Source organism: Capra hircus, chromosome 23 (genome assembly GCF_001704415.2).
Source record: "Capra hircus breed San Clemente chromosome 23, ASM170441v1, whole genome shotgun sequence".
Classification (NCBI taxonomy): domain Eukaryota; kingdom Metazoa; phylum Chordata; class Mammalia; order Artiodactyla; family Bovidae; genus Capra; species Capra hircus.
This window is the reverse complement of record NC_030830.1, coordinates 24,344,875-24,361,260: the sequence shown is the minus strand read 5'-3', so window position 1 is coordinate 24,361,260 and position 16,386 is coordinate 24,344,875. Positions and strand designations below refer to the sequence as shown.

General features: G+C 44.9%; 1 protein-coding gene across 2 annotated transcripts in view; it reads left to right on the top strand.

The window, feature by feature from the left end:
- PAQR8 (progestin and adipoQ receptor family member 8) overlaps positions 1–16,386 on the top strand; it is a 42,826-nt gene that overhangs the window by 15,316 nt on the left and 11,124 nt on the right. The window contains exon 2 of one of the 2 annotated variants that reach the window (XM_018039211.1): positions 3,772–3,865. The exons of the other annotated variant lie outside the window; for it this stretch is intronic. The gene's annotated coding sequence lies outside the window, so the exon portion shown is untranslated. The remainder of the gene's footprint in view (positions 1–3,771; positions 3,866–16,386) is intronic. 2 annotated transcript variants of the gene reach the window in all.

Below are 16,386 nucleotides of genomic sequence, written 5' to 3'. Positions count from 1 at the left end.
TCACCAACTCCCGGAGTTCACTCAAACTCATGTCCATCGAGTCGGTGATGCCATCCAGCCATCTCATCCTCTGTCGTCCCCTTCTCCTCCTGCCCTCAATCCCTCCCAGCATCAGGGTCTTTTCCAATGAGTCAACTCTTCGCATGAGGTGGCCAAAGTATTGGAGTTTCAGCTTCAGCATCAGTCCTTCCAAAGAAAACCCAGGACTGATCTCCTTTAGAATGGACTGGTTGGATCTCCTTGCAGTCCAAGGGACTCTCAAGAGTCTTCTCCAACACCACAGTGCAAAAACATTAATTCTTTGGCACTCAGCTTTCTTCACAGTCCAACTCTCACATCCATACATGACCACTGGAAAAACCATAGCCTTGACTAGAGCCAGGTTCCATTCCTAGGTCAGGAAGATCCCCTGGAGAAGGAAATGGCAACCCACTCCAGTATTCTTGCCTGGAGAATCCCATGGACAGAGGAGCCTGGCGGGCAGAGTCCATGGGATTGCAAGAGTCGGACACGACCTAATGACTAAAACACACAGAGCACGTCCTCAGTGGTTGAGACTCGGCACTGCTACTGCGGGCGGTCCGGAACTAAGATCCCATGCTTCACAGTGCAGCCAAAAAAAACCCCACAAACAAACAGGTGTGATAATGAAAATGCTGGGCAACAATGGATGCCTAGAGTGACAGTGAAGATCTCAGCTGCAATCCCCTGACCCGCCACCTTGCTTGTCCCAGAGCCTACCCATGTCTCTAGAGAGGCAGGCGTCCCTGTCGTTTGGACCTGGAAACGACAGCCTCAAGGCTTCCTCTGACCTTGGGCAGATCGTATTGGTTGAGCGCATGTTGTGTGCCAGCAGTTTTAGCTGTACTTTCATCTCTCTCTCTTAAGCTTACTATTATGGAACATTTCAGGCAGAGGTGGATAGAATGGTAGAATATACCTCCATGTGCAACCATCCCACAACTTCAACAGTTACCAACTCATGGCAAACTTCTCTGCATACATCTTACCTTCAGATGATTTTGAAGCAACCCCCAGCCATCATTATCATGATCTGTGAGCATTTCAGCATGTATTTCTAAAAGATGAGGGCTCTTTTATCATAATTCTTTAAATGTCAACAACCCTGTTAGTCAGGTACCTCCATATCCTTATTTTATAGGTGAAGACAGTGAGGCACAAGGAGGTTAAATTATATGCCCAAGGTCATCCAAGGCAAAGTCAGGATTCAAATCCAAGTTGCCTAACTCCAGGGCCGGTCCTATTAAACACCATATCCTGTTAGGGTAGCCATTAGACCCCTCTGCTGTAGCTAATCCTCCACTGAGGAATTGGATTCTGGAAGTGGAAAAATAGACCCCTAGGGACAACACTATTGATTTCTATGAATTCAGTCACCCAGTCATTGTTACAGGTAGGGTCTACTTAGGAACACAGGGACAGAAGGGCTGTGAAAGTCTTAACAACTGTCATCTCCAGGTATGAAAGGATCGACCTGAAATATTCATGGATTCTCTTTGGGCAGCAAAACTGATAAAGCAGTCAAAAACCTTGATTGTGCTAGTGTTTGAAAGGGGGGAAAAGCCCATAATGAAAAGGACTTCACAGAAAATATGATTGTCATGGTGCTCTGGCTGCCAAGGGGAAGTAAAAGGTTTCTTTTAAAATGATTTTTCCTTTGGTTTTTCTCTCTTGGCAGAAGGAAACAGTCTTCCCACTGAGTCTTTTCAGTTTGTTTCTAGCATAGCTAATTGTGTTTATTTGTCTCCAGAATCACACGCCTGCCCCCTCTCCCTTGCCTTTTCTTAAGGCCTCTTGCCTGCTGTATACTACATTTGCTGCCAAAAACGTGCCTCTCACCTGGGAGCAGTTGGCTGACAACGCAGAGCAGATGTTGGGAGGCCCGCTGTCTCTCCAGAGGCCTGACCTGGCCCCTGGCGTCCAAACCCACCTCAGGGGAGAGGCAGAGAGATTATATAAGCTTGCGGGGAAAGGAACCCTGTCATTTGCCTTGTGTGTGCCCATTTGGTCCATCAGTGTTAAGAACAGAGCAGAAAACATGTGGATACTATTGACTGACTGATCTAAGAGCTTTGCTAGCTCAAGTTCAAGAAATTGATTCTCCAGTTTTTCCCCTATCAAAATGAGCATCACATTGATTTTTTCTGTTTAATACTTTTCTTTGGCTTTGGGAATCGCTGACTTTTTTTTTTACATCTTAATAAAATTTTTTTATTTCTTTTTGGTTGCCCTGGGTCTTCATTGCTGTGCAGGCTTTTCTCTAGCTGTGGTGAGCGGGGGCTACTCCTCATGGCAGGCGGGCTTCTCCCCGTGGGGGCTTCTCTGGTTGCAGCACACGAGCTCAGTTGTTGTGATATGAGCAGGCCTTAGTTGCTCCACAGCACGTGGAATCTTCCCAGACCAGGGATCGAACCCGTGTCCCTACACTGATAGGCGGATTCTTATCCACTGTACCACCAGGGAAGTCCAGGAGTCGCGCCCTTTTAAGTGATTCTCAAATCTGTTTCTTTTCTTTCCCTGTTCCCTGTGAAGTCTAATAGCAGAAGCCATATAACCACAGGAAAACCACCCGGTCCTTCTCAGTCCTCTCACCTATGAAGCTCTGAATGGTGGTCCTTGTCAGGGTGTAGGTGAAGATGTGTCTAGAAATTCTGCCTTTGACTGTCTCTAGGAACACCAGTGAGGACCTCTGCCAGTGTCTTTTTCAGGGAACATCTATTTTCCTTAAAACTGTTGTAAAAACATCAAAAAAAATTTTTTTTTCATGACTGCTGTGACTTCTACTTTTTGAAAAACTAAATTAAGGAAAACAGTAGACTGGGAATTGTTAGCTCTTCGACATACAATCAGCTCAGGGATGGCAAACACATGGCTTTGTGCCCTGGCCCCTCCTGAGCCCGGGGTTGGTGGCAGACTTGTACATGGATCACAGAAGCTTCCCTGGAGCTCACTGGTGAGGTGGGGGGAGGGGTGCCTCTCACTGCAGGAAGCCAGTTACCAAGGGTTGACACCTATTTGCCCTTTCCTAAGTAAGTGATCTTTAAAGCCCTTCCCAGACTAAAATGGGTCACATTAGGTCCTTAACAGCTAGGGACCAGCTCTCCTCTTTTCCCAAGAATCAGATCAAAGGGAGGAAATGTGTTACCACTCAAGAACACTAAACCCTTTCTGGAAAGCAGATGACAGGGAAATGTTTTAACCCTGATGGTTCACAGAGGAATTGGAGGTGCTGACTCTCCCTTTCCGACCTGTAGTGGGCTTGTGCATTGGGTTTGTAGTTTGGTTGGTGAGTCAGTGAGACTAATTAAAGTCATCCTTTTTATGGAGAACCAGAATGTTTAATGCCCACTGGGGAATATAAAGGAAATGGGAGCCCACAGCCTGTCATTTAGGAGTTCCTAATCCAGTAGAATAGTTGTATTAATATTAAGCTGAATTGAGATTTCGTGCAGTTTAATGAGATGCAAGAAGGAGAAACTTAGTGCCTATTTATAATTAACTCACTCTCAGCTGACTAACATCCTTTTGAAGACATTTGGAGGGTGTGAAGATAATGCCTATGAAGCAACGGGACTTCTTTGACAGAAGATATGATAAGTATTTATGATCATATTAAAGATAATGGACTGGCCTACTGCTGCAGACCTGGCTACCTCCAGGAAGATTAACAGAGGAGGCCAAGCTGCTCTCTGGGTGGTTAGGATCAGGCTGATGTGCACAAGTGTGATTTTCTCTTGTTTTAATCCACAGCACATTCTTTTACATCAAAAAGTCAAGAAAAGTCTTTTTTGCAAGAAAGAGCTCATTCTGGAGTGCGCTGATTCACCAGCAAGGACCAGCAGAGGTACTTCTCCATTTTAGAAGTCTTGGCTGGCTACTGAGAGCCAAAGAAGGGAAAGGGGGGAACCTTATAGATCAAAGAAAGCATTACACTGGCCAAGTATTTTAAAGGTATTTCTTAAAAAAAATCAGGTTAGATTTAGACTTCTCCTCTTAAGTGTGTACTTTTATCTGGCAATGCTTATCTAAATCATACTTAAGCTGAAATCTCTTCTAGCTTACTATTTTGGGCTTCCTAGGTGGTGCAGTGGTAAAGAACCTGCCTGTCAATGCAGGAGGCGCAAGAGATACAGGTTCAGTCTCTGGGTTAGGAAGATCCACTGGAGAAGGAAATGGCAACCCACTACAGTATTCTTGCCTGGAAAATTCCACAGAGGAGCCTGGCATGCTATAGCCCATGGGGTCACAAAGAGTCGGACACAAGTGAGCACACACACACCATTATTTTTTGCTTTCTCCATCTTTTGTTGGTTGGTGGTTTAGTCACTAAATCATGTCCGACTCTCTGAGATACCATGAGCTGTAGCCCACCAGTCTCCTCCTCCGTCCCGGGGATTTCCCAGGCAAGAATACTGGAGCGGGTTGCCAGCTCCTTCTCCAGAAGATCTTCCCAACCCAGGAATCGAACCCACGTGTCTTCTGCATTGCAGGTGTTCTCCTGCATTACAAGTGGATTCTTTACTAGCCACCAGGGAAGCCTTTTCCATCTTTTAGGATGTCATATAAAAGTAAGCCAGAAAACAAACATTATTTGGGGTTGTTATTCAGGAATGTCCAAACTAGCTGAATTCTCTGGAGTGGGAGAAGTGGCCTGTAAGGCTGAAATGGCGAGCTGGAGAATAATTGCAACTTTTCAGTAGATACTAGGATCCTTTGTGGAAGGGAGCACTGGGGCAGTGGAACTGCAAGTACTGCGCTGACCTTGAGTTTTCTCCCAACAATAAGTGCTTGTCTCTTGCCAAGACCATATGATCTGCGGAACTTGCTCAAATAGCTTCTGGCTGGTACTGTGGCTTTTGTTCTCTACTGGCACCCTGGGACTTGAGAACGCACTCCTTGGAGTTTAAAATCATCTCATTTGAATGCTGACCGGATGGTGGGCTTATATAATTGGCTATTAGATACTGGATAAACTTAAAACTTGAAAGGGACACTTTCTAGACCCGTATTTATCTTGTCTTAGGCTTGTAATGACATTCATTTTTTTTTCAACTTTAATTCAGAAATATCAAGTCATTGGCCTTTAGCATTCTCAGTTTACAGATGGCGCTACTAGTGCCAGAAGGATTGTGGTTTATTTTTAAGTATGTGATTCATTTAATTTGAGGAGAGGATTTGGGCCTTCTGCTTTCCAGCTTACTTTGCCTCCAAGATCAATACAGCCTCCAAGAGGGAAGAGTTGTCTATTTCTTAATGGCATTTAGAATGGAAGTGCCTTGTTGGTACTAATGACAGTGTACCTACTTCCGGGCTTCCCTGGTGGCTCAGACGGTGAAGAGTCTGCCTGCAGTGCGGGAGACCCGGGTTCGATTCCTGGGTCGGGAAGATCCCCTGGAGAAGGAAATGGCAATCCACTCCAGCACTCTTGCCTGGAAAAGACCATGGATGGAGGAGCCTGATAGGCTACGGTCCATGGGGTCGCAAAGAGTCGGACACGACTGAGCGACTTCACTTCACTTTACCTACTTCCATGTAGCTTTGGTTAATCAAGTCTTCAGTTAAACTAATACTGACATATTCCATTTTGAAGGAAAAACATCAAAACACAGGTAAATTAGGTCCTGTTAGAACTTCTATTTAAGAATAACCTCCCGGTAAAGCCCTAGGTTCACTGCAGACATGGTCCAATCTTCTTGACCATTGGTACTTTCGTTACCCAAGCTGCATTGGGACCCCTGGCATCCAGAAGATGAAGGACCTGGACAGTTCTGATTATCAAAATTATTGCTTCCACATTTAGGAACTAATGAATTTTAGAAGGCTCAGACAGTAAAGCATCTGCCTACTATGCGGGAGACCTGGGTTCAATCCCTGGGTCAGGAAGATCCCCTGGAGAAGGAAATGGCAATCCACTCCAGCACTCTTGCCTGGAAAATCCCATGGATGGAGGATCCTGGTAGGCTGCGGTCCATGGGGTCGCAAAGAGTCAGACACGACTTCACTTTTTCACTTTCAATAAATGAAGTTGAGTTAGAAATCATTTCCTGAATAGTGCAGACATTCAGGACATGGCCTCTCGAGTGAGCCTACCTGGTTCTGGGTTCTGGGTTCTGGCTCTGCTACTTCCTGACTGGGTGACCTTGGGCAAGACTCTTAACCTCTTTTGTCATCTGTACAATAGGTAGAAAGAACAGATCCCATTTCATAGAGTGGTAAGGAGTGATTGTGAGTTACTAATATGCAAAGAACTTAGAATGGTGCCCAGCACAGAATAAATGCACCACATATGAGTCATTGTTCAGTCACTAAGTCTTGTCCAACTCTTTGAGACTTTATGGACTGCGGCACACCAGGCTTCCCTGTCCTTCACTATCTCCCAGAGTTTGCTCAAACTTATATCCATTGAATCAGTGATGCTATCCAACCATCTCATCCTCTGTCGCCCCATTCTCCTCCTACCCTCAATGGTAATTATTGGCAAGTAGTTACAGAGGAGTGAGATGAGGAAAAAATATATCTCTGGTTTCTGACTTGAGCACCTGGTGAAGCTATTTACTGAACAGGAACAAGGAACATGGGACAGAAATAGGTTTAGTGAAGAGACTAAACCTATTGTTGGTCATGTTCATTTTGTTGGCTGTGTTCATTTTGAGGTATATTTGTTATAGCTGAGCAGAGATACCACATGGACATTGAATATGCCTCATTCCAGTTAATGACTAAGTTTTCTGTGTACTAGGGTTCCCTCCTTATTTCTTACGGATTTCTTAGGAGCCGTCAAGAACAAAATAAATTCCAGGTGCTTCAGAAATAGCAGACACGACAACAGACTTGTGGGCATAGCAGGGGAAGAAGGAGATGGCGGGACGAATTGAGAGAGTAGCGCTGGAACATACATTACCATGTATAAAATAGAGAGCTAGTGAGTGGGCAGTTGCTGTGTAACACAGGGAGTTCAACCTGGTGCTCTGTGACAACCTAGAGGGATGGGATGGGGGGGTGGGTAGGAGGGAGGTTCAAGAGGGAGGGGACCTATGTATACTGATGGCTGATTCACGTTGTTGTACAGCAGAAACACTGTCGAGCAATTATCCTCTAATTAAAAATAAATTTAAAAAATAACAGCACATAAAATTTTAAAATTAAAAAAAATATGTTTAAAAGCACAGCACTCAGCAAATGCTTTCAAAAGGCCCTAAGGGGGAATTCCCTGGAGCCAGGCTATATAGGAGTTCTTGCTGAAAACATAACATGTGATTGAACATCAAAGGTTACTGTTAGTCACAGAAAATAGACATCTTGCGTTAATGATTTTAGTGCTTTTCTATCTTTGGGAAGAGACAAGACCCTTTGCACTCATTGAAATTATTCCTTAGATGTGCATCTTAAACTTTGTAGGGCCAGAAACCTGTTCTCTCCACCCGGAATTCCCCTCAGGATGCACCGTTGGGGGTAGCTGCAGCGGCTGTTGGCTTGATGGTGGGCAGCATTCATTGTTTACTGGAATGGCAGGCAACAATTTTTTATTTGCACCTCCATTAGAAGATGAGATTTGAGCGAGGCCTGGAAGGAGTTGTTCATCTCTCAGCTGTGATACAATGGATGTTTAAATCATCCAGGGCCCACAGGTGCTGTGTGGCAAGATCCAGGCAATGATCACCTGGTGTGTGTCTGTAAAATTCACGAGGGGTGGGCAGCTGACGCAGAAACTGTAGATATGCACATTTCAACTATTGCAAAAACAGGCACTCAGGTAGCAGTTTGCACAGATTATAATCCGATGTCATCTGAGACTTGAGGTTATATTACAGTAAAGAGAATTGGTTGTTTTTGGCCCTTTCTACAAACTCTACACCCTACAAACAACAGTCAGGAGTTTGATTTTTTATAGTTACACCTAAGTTTGCATGTTGTTGTTTAGCCTGTTTCTGAGCTTTAAACTCCGTAAGACTTGGATTTTCAGAGCTTCAGCTGACTTTTCTGTCAATCCAAATCTAAGCAGGTCAGCTTGAGAGTACGTGTTCTGTTTTTCTCTGTTTGGTAGGTCATATGGCATAGAATAGTGAGCTGTTTCTAAAAATCCTGTGAGCTGGACATGTTATATTACTAATTTATGAGGCTGGTATACACAGGTATCAACTTGCCATCATGTAAGTCACTACTTTGAACTTCTGAAAAAATGGAAAGAGGCTTGCCGCACTGGATTCTTGAACTGATTTTTTCACATCTCCTGTTTTAACCTTTTCCATGCCTATTCAAGAAGTACAATGAGCATGAATCTCTACTTTGGAATCAGGAAGAAGTCTGTTACCATGCCCTCATCTCCACTGCACTGAACTTGGAGGGATGAGGGGATGATGACCGTCTGCAGGTGGACCGGCACCTTGGCCCCCACAATCCTGGCCCTGGCTGAGGATTCTGAAGCCACGCCAGCAGCCATTGAAAACACACCGGCTGTTTGTGACTCTCTCCCCAGGCTAAAGTTGCAGGATCATTGCTAAGGTCACAGGGGCCAGGTAAAGGAAAGAGGAGCAGACATCTTGTATGAACCGCTGCCTACACTGATGGCAATGAGCATCTGTTGACTGAAAAGGCACAGCACCGAGCTCAGAAACTGATGCATGCTAAACCCCACCCTGTATTTTGGTAACAATCTTATCTGCCTTCAGTTTGCTCTAAGTTCTGAACAAAATAATTTTTTTTTTTGGCCACACTATGTGGATCTCAGTTCTCCAACCACGTATTGAACTCGGGGTCATGGCAATGAAAGCCTGGAATCCTAACTACTGCCACCAGGGAACTCCCTGAACAAAATTCTTAAAAAATTTTGGCATAAATGTAATATCTTGGGTGCTTTGGAGAGGAGGACGATTTCTCCCCTTGGTCTTTATGCAGAAGCAGCTGTCTACAGAGGGCTTCCCTGATGGTTCAGAGGTAAAGAATCTGCCTGGAGTGCAGGTTCGATCCTTGGGTCAGGAAGATCCCCTGGAGAAGGAATGGCAACCCACTCCAGTATTCTTGCCTGGAGGATTCCATAGACAGAGGAGCCTGGCGGGCTACATTCCATGGGGTCACAAAGAGTCAGACGTGACTGAATGACGAGTGCACTGGAGCACGCGTGCACAGCTGCCTACAGGCATCTGCCCCCAGGTGGATATCAAGCTGAGAGGGCCCAGCTTCTCCCAGCACAGCCCGTGGATGGTAGAGACAGGCTTCTCTTTGCCCTTGTGGGGAAAGGCACGGGAACACAGCAGACTGTTGTCATTAGATATATGTCATCCCAGGCAGATTCTTTACCTCTGAACCATCAGGGAAGCCCTCTGTAGACAGCTGCTTCTGCATAAAGACCAAGGGGAGAAATCGTCCTCCTCTCCAACGCTGAGAGCAGTTGTTGTTATTTAGCCGCTAAGTCGTGTCCAACTCTTTTGCTACCTGATGGACTGTGGCCCGCCAGGCTCCTCTGTCCCTAGGATTTCCCAGGCAAGAATACTGGAGTGAGTTGCCATTTCCTTCTCTAGGGGATCCTCCCGACCCAGATCGAACCTGCATATCCTGCATTGGCAGGTGGATTCTTTACCACTTAGCCCCCTGGGAAGTGCTGAGAGCAGTACTTAGTACCAAAAGAAGGAAAACAAGCTCGGTGGACTCCATGTTCATTCACTGAGGGTTCACTCCAGGCAGGTCTGTGTGCCAGGCTCTAAGTGAGGGAAATGGACTTAAGGTCATGTGAGACAGTGCTTGTTCATAAGGCCTGCTAGGGATATAGAAGAAGTACCCAAACCACCCCCAGGACAAGGAGGTGATGGCATCATTTTGTGACACAAACTGCAGGTGGCAGGAGAAGGGGTTTTGCTTTGACTTGGTGGATTGGAAGGGCATGGGAGGAATCAGCCTCTGAGAGTGACTTTAGGGATGAGTGAGGTTTTCAGAGGTAGAGATAGGGAGGAGGCCCTTCCAGGTAAAGGGAACAGTTTGGCCCTGAAGTTGTTGTTCGGTCACTCAGTCATGTCCAGCTCTTTGCGACCCCATGGACTGCAGCATGCCAGGCTTCCCTGTCCTTCACTATCTCCCATGATACCATCCAACCATCTCATCCTCCGTCACCTCCTTCTCCTCCTGCCTTCTATCTTTCCCAGCATCAGAGTCTTTTCCAGTGAGTCAGTTCCTCGCATCAGGTGGCCAAAGTATTGGAGCTTCAGCATCAGTCCTTCCAGTAAATATGCAGGGTTGATTTCCTTTAGGATTGACTGAAGAGAAATCCCCTTTTAGGCACACAGTCAAGAAGACCACAGTGCAGCCTTGTCACAGCAAATAAAGGAAATAACCTGTATGTCTGTCCTTAGGAGGAGGGACAAATACATTGGAAACTATTCAGCAGAGAAAATGAATCAGAGAATCACATAGCAAGGGATGTGATTTCACATGGGAAAAACACAAAACATTAAGAAAGAAGGCTGCAGAACATTAGGTGCAAAGTTTATACAAAGATTAAAAAATCCCTATATATATATATCATTTATGGATTTTTAATTTCATGTTTTTAAAATTAATCATTACAGGTAGTTATATACTTTTATAATCTCATAATATTTTCATGTGAAAACCTTAGTGGGAATGAAAAATACCAAATTTAGTGTATAGTGGCTGCTGCTGGGGAGGGAGGAAAGGAGGAAAGGAATGAGTGATTACAGGAGGCTAGATCTCAGTTACCTGTTTGATAGACATAGATGTTGTTCAGTCACTCAGCTGTATCCAACTCTTTGCGACCCCATGGACTGCAACACACCAGGCTCCCCTGTCATATGTGTATACACAGTCATATATATGTATATATGCACACACACAAAACACATATACATAGTGACATATATTTATATACATACATTTATATATTTAATTGAAGTATAATTGATTTATAATGTTGTTTGTTTCTGCTGTACAGCAAAGTAATTTAGATACATACATATATATACACACACACATATTCTTTTTTATATTTTTTTCCATTATGGTTTATTACAGGATATTGAATGTTGTTCCCCATGCTATACAGTAAGACTTTGTTTTTATTTCATATATAGTAGTTTGTATCTGCTAATCTGAAACTCCTAATTTATCCTTCATCTACCCCTTTTCCCCTTTGGTAACCATAAATTTGTTTCTATGTCTGGGCATCTGTTTCATAAATAAGCTCATTTTAGATTCCACCTAAGGCAATGGCACCCCACTCCAGTACTCTTGCCTGGAAAATCCCATGAATGGAGGAGCCTGGTAGGCTGCAGTCCATGGGGTCACTAAGAGTCAGACACAACTGAGCGACTTCACTTTCACTTTTCACTTTCATTCATTGGAGAAGGAAATGGCAACCCACTCCTGTGTTCTCACCTGGAGAATCCCAGGGATGGAGGAGCCTGGTGGGCTGCCCTCTATGGGGTCGCACAGAGTCGGACACGACTGAAGCGACTTAGCAGCAGCAGCAGCAGAAGTAATATTGTAGGGTATTTGTCTTTCTCTTTCTGACTTACTTAGCATAATATCTCTAGGTCTACCCCTGTTGATGCAAATGGCATTATTTCATTCTTTTTATGGCTGAGTAGTATTCCATTATATATGTGTACCACTTCTTTATCCATTTGTCTGTTGATGGACACTTAGGTTACTTCCACGTCCCAGCTATTGTAAATAGCTTTTTGCTGCTATGAACATTGGGGTGAAAATGTCCTTTCAAATTAGAGTTTTCTCTGGATCATGCATATATATTTTTGAATCTTAATATGACACAAGATTTGACAAGCTGTTATTTGTCGTATCATCCTTTATACTTTTCTCTTGTATGCAAAGCATTTTGTAATTTCAAAATGAAAGAGAAAAATCACAGGGCACATTTGGGAATAGGTAATGGAGAGGGAAATGGCAACCCACTCCAGTACTCTTGCCTGGAGAATCCCATGGAGGGTAGGAGCCTGGTAGGCTACAGTCCACGGGGTCGCAAAGAGTTGGACACGACTGAGTGACTTCACTCACTCACTCCCTCACTCACTCAATGGTACAGAAGTCAATGGTTTTCAAACATTAGCCTGACCCTTCATAAAAGATCATGTTAGGAACCAGAAGTTTGATGGCAGTATTTATCCTTAATGTGTGGGGTGCACTCTGACAGGTTCTGTTCTCTTCACTCTGATCTGTTTCATTCTGCATGAAATCAGCAGTGGATATTGTTGAGGGTGAGGATCAAGGCAGGGAAGATTTTGACTGGCTGCATTATGGGTGTGAGCTTTATTTGGCGGAGAATAAAGCTGGTGGCTTTGTGGGCATAGAACTTTAGCCAAATCAAGTAAGACGAAACTGTGGCGGGAGGTTGGAGGACATAAGAAGATCAGTTAGGAGGTTATTACAGGAATCTAACTGGGACAGTGTACCAGCCTGCAGGGGAGTGAGGGAAGGAATAGACTGCAGTTAAAAAAAAAAAAAGAAAAAAAAAGAGGATCTGATGACTGGAATGTTAGCAGAGGAGGAAAAGAAGAAGTTTCTCTTTGATTTCAAGGCTTGGTTACCAGGAGATTGGTCACACTGGTCACAGAACTAGACACAGCAGAGGTCTGGTTTTAAACACACGAAGTTTAAGGTGCTGATGGGACCTCAAGATGGATACAGTGATGTCTCGTGGAATGAAAAGGCACAAATTCATCATGGTCTCGTAATGTTTGATGACCTTCTCTAGCAGTACCCAGAACCTGCTGAGGGAAAAAGAGAAACTAGAAGTCATCAGGGTGCGGCTGGAGGGAGGGCGTGGAATGCTCCAGAGGGGAAGCCAAGTGGCTAATACGAAGAAAGCATTTAAATAACTATAAGGAAGTACTGAAGATGAAGCTATGGCGTCTTCTGGACAGACTGATTGATTAGAGTGTCTCGAAGAACTTACCTTAGATTAGCCGTTAATTTCCCTGGAGTGAAACTAAGATAAAAAAAATGTCGCTCTTGTCTTACGGGAGCCAAGAACGGTTTGTGTCTAGTTGTTCAGGAGAGTGCAGTCCCGTGCCTATGAGTACACTTCCAAGAAGAGGGTTTGTAAGTGGAAGCAGAGAAAGTCCTGGTTAATTAGAAGAACTTGAAAAAGAGAGATCATTGCTTCCTGCTGACCTTGACAAAGAAGAAAAGGAAGAAGACTGATACTTTGCTCCACTTCAGAATCTCACTAAAAGGATAGAATAGTGTTCCTTTTACTGAAAGTTTTTCAGTTAAAAAATGGGACGTTGGGATGGCAGTGGGGCCAAGTGAGGTGGGGGAACCAAGAGAAGAAGGGTCGGAGGTTCCGAGGAGCCCAGAGCCTGTAAGCTGGTGGGAGGAAATAGTCTAGCCAGAAATGAGGAGGGTTGTGATCAGGAGGGAGGGGTGTCAGATCTGAGACCCTGGAGTTCAAGTAACGCTGAGTGAGAAACCGCCACCACCTTGTAGAAACTGCCAGCAAGGCGGGCAGGTGGTTGTAAAATGATGGCGATGAAGACCAGGGTGGGGCCCTGTTCACAGCTGCTGATCTGAACCGATCACCTTTTCCAATGAAACTCGTCTGCGGAATGACGAAGTTTTTAACCAGATCATCTACTCATCATGAGTTTCTACTTCAACTGCGGAAAAGCCCATAGAGGAGAGGGGTTCCCAGATGCAGGATTTTTTTCCGAGGCTGCCATCAGCTCACAGGCAGGCAGGCTCCCACGACTTATCCAGCTCCTCCTATTCCACTTGTGTTTGATGGGTGGAACACAGAAAGCAGTGCCCATATCTTAGGGCAGATTGAGTTCAGAGCTTTGAATAAGTCACTTCAATTCTCTATACCTCAGTTATTCTCATGATGAAGTAATACAAACTAAAAAAATGTTTTAAATGTTTTGAGTGACTTCCTTGTGCAACTCATTGAATTTCACAGTTTAATGTAAAGGAGACACAAGTACAACCAGTTACAACTTAAGGCTAAGGGGATGTAACAGGGTGCAATTAATTCTGCTTGAGGCTGTTGCTGAACTTTCCAGAGAACGTTCTATCTGAGCCTGGACTTGAGAGAGAAGCAGGGTTTGCCAGGCATAGATAGAGGCTTGGCAATGTGAAGTGTGTGGCTTGTTCAGGGATCCGGGACACTCTGTTCTGCTTTTCTATGCAATGAGAATAAAAAACTAGGTCTCCTAACTCCTGCTCCAGTGTCCTTTGACTTTATTTTTCTTCTGCCTGGCCTCTCTTCTTTGCATCTTTGCTTAGGCATTCTTGGACACAAAAGTACCAATGATAGGAGGAAATGGACCAAAAGTCATCCGGTGATTGGAAACCCGGTGAACAATTTAAATATTGTTATGGATACCTCCCAAGTGGATGAACTACACCCAGATAAACAACATCTAAGTCAAATGTTTCCTGTTGAAAAAAATCCCTTATGTGTTCCTTATCCAAAATCTCACGGGTTTTACCTTTAGAAGCAAAGAGGGCCACAGGAGAGTCTTCTTTCACTTTGTTTGTGAACAAACATCCATTGACGTATCCCAGGCCCCCTTTCCTCTGATAATTGCTGAGAAGAGGAATAAAGTCCCTGTTTCTGTCTCAAGGAACTTGCAACCCAGTAACTGGCTGTCTGCACACACAGCAGGCAAGTAGCATGCAAGTCCAGACGTCCTGCTAACCAAAACGTGTAGGATAGATGGGTAGGCAAGTGTGTTCTGGGAGGAAAGAAATCAAGATGGCCTTGAGACAACTCCATGGCCAGTGTCGAATTTTACTAAGCCCTTGAGGATGTCTGGGCTTCCCAGGTGGCTCAGCGGTAAAGAATCCGCCTGCCAGTGCAGGAGATACAGGAGACAGGGGTTTGATCCTCCAGGGGTTGGGAAGATCCCCTGGAGGAGGAAATGGCAACCCACTCCAGTATTCTTGCTGAGATAATCTCATGGACAATGGAGCCTGGCAGGCCATAGTCCATGGGGTCACAAAGGGTCGGACATGACTGAGCAACTGATCAGGAATGCACGCTTGAGGATGTCTATAGAGAAAACTGAATGAAATGACGTGCTAGAAAATTGAAAAACCCCAGGCTTGGAACCGCCGGTAGAGCGTATGGCGTTAGTTGCAAAAGGGTTAACTGAACTGCTAGGAAACACCTAACTCTTTGCGCCAACCCAGCCTTCCTTTGTTATCAGATTCTTCTGTGGAAAGTACATTTCCAGGATTGATTTCCTGCCAGTGGCAATCTGTGGTTCTCTTTGGGGTTCACCTGGGCTGGCCCATGTCCCAGCAGGTTTGCAGAACCTGGGTAATAAAGCTTCCTGCAGGCGAGAGATTGCATAGATGAAGGCAGACTGTGCCGAACTTTGTGGAAAGTCCTAAGAGGCACCCTGTCCCTAGGCTTTAATTAACAGGCAGTTCAGACAGTAGAACTCACCTTTACCCAAACAAGCAATCTCTGAAGGAAAAGGATCGTCACACCCAGCCAGGCTGGCCATTGACCTTAGACTGCCCAATGCATCCTAACCTGTTCCAGCTCCTCCGAATTCTACCACTAGAATGAAACACAGACGCTACTTATTGCATGTGGAAGGTGCATTCTGGGTCTGTAACGAGGCGTTTTGAAAATAGTACCTGCTCAAGTGAGGAGAGGGCTCTCTGGTGGCTCAGCCGTAGAGAATCCACCTGCCAATGCAGGAGATGCAGGTTTGATCCCTGGGTCGGAAAATCCTCCGGAGAAGGGAATGGCAACCCACTCCAGTGTTGTTGCCTGGGAAATCCCAAGGTCAGAAGAGCCTGGCAGACTCCAGTTCATGGGGTCGCAGAGAGTTGGACACAACTGAGCGACTAACACTTTCTTTCTCCTATCCATATTAGGGAGAGCCACAGAGGAAGAGATTCAGAGGCGGGGATCTCTGAACCCAGGTGACATGTGTTCCTGGCAAACATGTGTACCTCACCTTTTTTATAGGCAGGATTCAGCCGTGCCATGGCCTACAAGGTCAGAGATGGACTCGCTTATTAAGGCGCTTTGGGTTTGTGTGCTGCAAGAAAAGTCTTTTGACAGTATTATATATACAATATTATATATACTGTACTGGCTTTCCTAAGCTCAGAGAACGTGATTGTAGCCTTACCAGCAGATGTTACACAATTTTTCTCCTTTAACCAACCCCCTCATCCCCCACCCCCATGACCCTTAGCTTACATTGTGGCAAGTATAGCTATGTAACTCCTGCAGCAAAAATGTTGCCCGTCCTTCCATAAACAGAGAATATTTTCCACCATCAAGCCCTCATCCATTGCAGCTACCCCTAAGGTGAGTCCTGGGGGGAGGGGAATTCAGGGTGGAGAAAAACTGAATAGTGATCCTAGTAAGTTAAA